We start from the raw sequence: 5940 nt of genomic DNA on the forward strand, positions 1-5940 counted from the left end.
ACCAAAATATCACCTTTTGCCTTACAGAGTTTAAAAAGTTTTAAAAGACTCATATCAAGTCTTGGCAGAGGTATAGGGAAATAGGTGCTCTCATATACTGTTGTTGGAAATATTCAGCTTTTTGATGAGCAATTTTGTACTATTAAAATGTAAAAGGTGCACCCCTGTCTACCCAGTAATTCCATTCTTCATTACCTACCCTAGAGAAACACTTGCATACGTCCACAAAAAGAGTTAATGGGGGAAAAAAAACAGAAAACTAGAAACTACCTCTCAGTGATTCTCAAATTATATGTGGTAAAGGATCAGGTTTTTAAAATAAATTTCCCATCTGTTATGAACTCATACCTTTGTAGAGAAAAAAAAGAATTGCTAGAAAAGTGATCATGCACTTGGATGTCATGGCAACATCAAATTGCTACAAAAGTTTTAATGCTTACTCTCAACTTCTGTATTTACCTCATCGTAGACGAGTGATAGTTCATGACTGGCACCAGTCTGCGGAACACAGTTTGAGTAGCATTGATCTAAATGTCCATCAAAAGGGAAATGGGAATTGCCATGTGATCCAGCAGTGTGCTCAAAAGAATTAGAAGCAAGGACTTGAATAGATATTTGTACATCCATTTTCACAGCAGCATTGTTCAAAATAGTCAAAATGTGGAGGCAATGCAAGTGCTCATCGACAGACAGATGGATAGACAAAATGTGATATATACATACAATGGAATAGTATTCAACCTTAAAAGGGAAGGAAATTCTGACACATGCTACAACATAGGTGAAACTTGAAGACATTATGCTATGTGAAATAAATCAGTCACAAAAAAATTCTCTGTGACTACACTAATATGAGATGCCTAAACAGTCAAATTTACAGACATAAAGTAGAACAGTGGTTGCCAGGGCCTTGGAAGAGGGGGAAATGGGGAATTATTGCATAGTGGGTATGGAATTTTAGTTTGGGAAGATGAAAAAAGTTCTGCATATGGGAGGTGGTGATGGTTATACACAATGTGAATATACTTAATGACACTGAACTTAAAAATTATTTAATGTAACAAAAAAGAAACAGACTCACAGATATAGAGAACAAACTAGTGGTGACCACTGGGGAGAGGGATTGGGGAGGGGCAAGATAGGGGTAGAGGATTAAGAGGTACAAATTACTATGTATAAAATAAATAAGCTGCAAGGATACATTGTACAACACGGGAATATAGCCAACATTTTATAATAACTATAAATGGAAATCTAAAAATCGTGAATCAGTATGTTGTACACCTGTAACATAATGTACATCAATTAAACTTCAATTAAAAATGAAAAAATTGTTAAATGGTAAATTTTATGTTATGTTTATTTTACCACAACTAAAAAAGGAGGAGTGGGAAAGGGTACATGCATTCTCTAGAACAGCGTGCAACATGTCCCATGTCAGAACCACTGATTCACCTCATTCTCAGGTATATTGCTGAGCAAGCTGAGGAACAATGTAGAGTATCACTTATAGGAGTAAAAAAGCACAAACATATTTCTATTTTTAAATACACAGAAGATGATCTGGAAAAACAAATACCAACCCGATAACACTGATTTCCTCTGGGACAGGGACCTGCAGTGGGGAGCCAGAAAGAAGAACTATCTAAAATGTTTGACTTAAACAATAAATATATATTCCTGTATTACCTGAAGAATCAAAATGCTTTTTATTAAAAATTAAAAGAAAGGGTCAACTACAGAAAGTATATAGTATGGTAAGTAAAAAAGGCACAAGGTGCTGGCGGGATACAGAGGCACACCTGAAAGCACAGGTGCTATGAACACACACGGATACCTAATTCCAGCCCGGGAAAACCAAGGGAGACCTCCAAAAGGAAGTAAAAGGGAAGCCTGAAATGAGCCTTGAAAGATGAGCAGAAATTAGCCAAGAAAAATGTGAATGGAAACAAAAAGATGGAGAAGGAATTGTATGTGTGAAGGCATGGAGGTAGGAAAGAACACAGCTTTCTCTGGGAACTGGAAGTAGTTCACCAGGTTTGAAGCATGGAATTTACGTAGATGAGTAGAGGATTTGGCTTTTACACTGAAAACAATAGGGAATTTTTTTTAATTTTTAAATTTTTTTGGAGGGGGAGGTAATTAGGTTTGTTTGTTTGTTAAAATGGAAGTACTGGGGATTGAACTCAGGACCTCCTGCATAGTAAGCATGTGCTCTACCACTGAGCTATACCCTCCCCACCACTAGGGAATTTTTAAAGCTTACTGGAGTCATCTATCAGTTTTAGAAAGACCACTCTAGCTGCTGTGCAGAAAACAGATTGGACAGTAGCTGTAGACACAAAAAGGCCACTCTGAAAGCTACTTTAGTAATCCAGAAGAGAAATGATAAAAGAAGGTGGGAGTTGATAAAGGGGAAAATTCCTAAATGAGCTGTGTACTCAACGTCCTTCCCACTTGTTATCACTCCATGGAAATAGCTATTGCAAAGGTAACTAAATCTAACAGATGTCTTTCACTCCTCATCTTACTTTGGTTCTCAGCAGCATTCAATACAGTACTCCTTCCCTCCCTCCCTCTCTCCCTCTTTCCCTTTCTTCCTTCCTCCCTCCGTCCCTCCATCCCTCCCTTCCTTCCTTACAGTAAGGCTTTCATGACACCTCACCCTCCTGGGTTTCCTCCTACACTCTTCGCATTAGCCTCCTTTGTGACCTTCTCCCTTCTCCTTCCTCTATAATCCAGCCAAAAGCACATAGAATATGATTGGAAAATTATTATGGAAGGGTTACAAATTTTTTTGCAGATAATCCTCTAAGCCTAAGACAAAGATACTTCTCTCCCCACTATGAATCAATATCAAATGAAAAGCATAGCCTTCTGCTGAAATAACCCACTGTGGTAGGCTACATACCCAAAGATATCCATGCCCTAATCCCCAGAACCTGTGCATATTTTACCTTACATGGCAAAAAGGACTTGGCACTAGGGGAAAAAAAGACTTTGACGACGTGATTAAGTTAAAGTGATTCACGTTAAAGCTGGGGAGATTATCCTGGTAGCCTCAACACAATCACAAGGGTCCTTATAAGTGAAAGAGGGAGGCAGGAGAGTCAGAGAAGATGTAAAGACAGAAGCAGCAGCTGAAGTGGAGCTTGCTGGCTTTGAAGATGGAAGGGGACCATGAGCCAAGGAATGCTGATATCCTCTAGAAGCTGGAAAAGACAAGGAACAGAGTCTCCCCTAAAGCCTCCAGAAGGAACATAGCCCTGCCAACACATCTATTTTAGCCCCGTAAAACCTGTTTGGACTCCTGACCTCTAGAGCTGTAAGATAATAAATCTGTGTCATTTTAAGCCACTAAGTTTGTGGTACTTTGTTACAGTAGCAATAGGAAACTAATACATCCACTTTAAAAGGAAAAAAGTGGAGGAACAGACCTTCCAGGATGCCTGAATCCTAAGGAAAAGATGGTTGGCCCAAAGAAACCTCTTAGGACTTCCTATCATGACAGGAAATATCCAAGAAATCGCTTCTCCAGAGTAAGTCTAGAGAGACCACCTGGAGATTTTTCTTCTATCTTGCCTTAAGGGCTGTTTATCTGAACGGACTGGGTGACTCTTCCATTCTCGCCCTCCAGAAGATAACTGGAATTAGGTCTGTTTCTTCTCTTCTCCTTGGTCAACCCAGATGAGGACTTCTCTAGGAACATGTTAAGCTCACCTATAGGACACCTCTTCCCAGCATAAGGGTGGGGGCCAGGAACAAGCCAGCACCATATAGAAAGTTCCCACTGATTAGCAGATGAGAGCAGGGTGTGGGGATGCTGGACTCTGAATGGGATCCTTCTTTACAGGAAGTGGCCCCTTCATCAGGTGTCTCACTGAATGCAGCCAAATACTGAGGTCGGAAAACACCATGGACAAGACATCAATTGAGGAGCCCTGGAGATTCACAGTCCAAAGGTCCCTTTATTCTCTGCTGTCTTCCAAGACAGACAGTCCTTTGAAAACAAAGAACAAAAAATAAAGATCACTCACACCATCCACAAAAATAAATCCTAGCTGTATTAAAGATGTAACCAAACACATGGAAACCCCTACACAAGTGTTAGAAAACACAGAAGAATGTTTGACCTTGGCATGTGTAAGACCTCATTAAACAAAACACAAAAATCAAAAGCTAAAAGAGAAAATATGAATCTGACCTCAAAATTTTAAACTTCTACTCAAAAAAGATATCATAAAGTTAAAGGCAACTGGGAGAAGAACATTTGTGATATATATAAAACAAAGGACTAAAATTTTCTTTATTTATTATGGATAAGAAAAAGACAATATAGAAAACCAGGTAAAGGACATGACCAGGCATATCACAGAAAAAAGTACACATGGCCAATAAACATATGAATGGATGTTCAACTTGCCTATTTATCAGAGTTAAAAAATAAATGATGGGATTCTATTTTCCATCCAACATATTGGCCAAATTTAAAGTTTGATAATATTCAGTTCAAGATTTGTAGATACTGATAGGTATATATAGAATAGATAAACAAGTTTATACTGTATAGCACAGGGGAAATATACAGGATCTTGTAGTAGCTCATGGTGAAAAAGAATATGAAAATGAATACATGCCTATTCATGTATGACTGAAAAATTGTGCTGCACACCAGAAATTGACACAACATTGTAAGCTGACTATCACTGAATAAAATTTTTTAAAATGTTACTAAATAGGCACCTCTGAATGTGAGCTTAGAGAGATGTTATACAGGGTTTTTAAATATAGTTCCTCGTAAGTTTGTATTACTGCTGCTTATCAGGCTTAATAAACAAAATAAGCATAAAAAATAAAATAAAGTTTGATAATATTCAGTGTTGGGAAGAGTAAGCAGAAATGAGACCTCTTACACCGTGCTGGGGGGAGCATAAACCAGTACAGCCACACTGGAGGGGCATCTGGCAATATCTACTAAGCATATAGTTTGATATCACTTCTAGATACATGCCACAGAGCAGATGTTCAGATGTTCTCAAAAGGTGGTCCACAGATCCCTGGAGTTACCCCAGACCCTTTCAGGGGGTCTATGAAATTCAAAACTATTTTCAACATAGCATTAAGATATATTTGCCTTTTTTCACTGTGTTGACATTTACACTGATGGTGCAAAAGCAAAGGTGGGTAAAACTACTGGTGCTCTAGTGCTCATCAATGCAGTGGCACCAAACTGTACTAGTAGTCACTGTTATTTTTTTGTCGCCACACACTTAAGAATATCTTTGATGAAGCAGTGAAAATTATTAAATCTCAGGGGGGAGGGTATAGCTCAGTGGTAGAGAGCATGCTTAGCATGCACGAGGTCCTGGGTTCAATCCCAGTACCTCCATTAAAAAATAAATTAAATAAATAAGTCTAATTACCTCCCCTCCAAAATCGTTAAATCTCCATTGCTGAGTCCAGGGCTTTCTAATATTTTATGTAACGAAACAGGAAATACAGATAAAGCACTTCTGTTGCATACTCAAGTTGGGTTGTGTCAAGGAAAAGCACTTGTGAGGTTGAGTTGTGAACTGAACTAATCACTTTTTTCATGGAACACCATTTTTCTTGAAATAGCAACTGACAAACCATGGCTATTCAGACTTGGGTACTTGGCCAGTATTTTCTCAAAGTGGACAAAGTGAGCCTGTCACTTCAAGAAAAACAACTGACAGTATCTGGTGCTGATAAAATTTCAGCAAAAATTAAAATTTTGGAAAACTTGTACCTCCACCGTAGGTTTGGCAGCTTTTCAATACCTATAGACTTTTCTGACGAGAGTAGTGGTGACATTAATGAATGTCATTTTTGACATTGTATAATGAACTGTGTTAACATTTGAAAGAGCTGCATAACTCAGTGAAACCAATATTTTTCAAACTGTCAATGCATGATGTT

At 38.3% G+C, this 5940-nt stretch overlaps 1 non-coding gene across 1 annotated transcript; it reads right to left on the reverse strand.

Annotated features, from left to right (window-relative positions):
- Positions 1 to 2165: 2165 nt before the first annotated feature.
- On the reverse strand, positions 2166 to 2238 carry TRNAS-ACU (transfer RNA serine (anticodon ACU)). Its single transcript has one exon. It is a non-coding gene; the product is annotated as a tRNA-Ser (tRNA).
- Between the last annotated feature and the right edge of the window lie 3702 nt (positions 2239 to 5940).

This window comes from Vicugna pacos, chromosome X (genome assembly GCF_048564905.1).
Source record: "Vicugna pacos chromosome X, VicPac4, whole genome shotgun sequence".
Classification (NCBI taxonomy): domain Eukaryota; kingdom Metazoa; phylum Chordata; class Mammalia; order Artiodactyla; family Camelidae; genus Vicugna; species Vicugna pacos.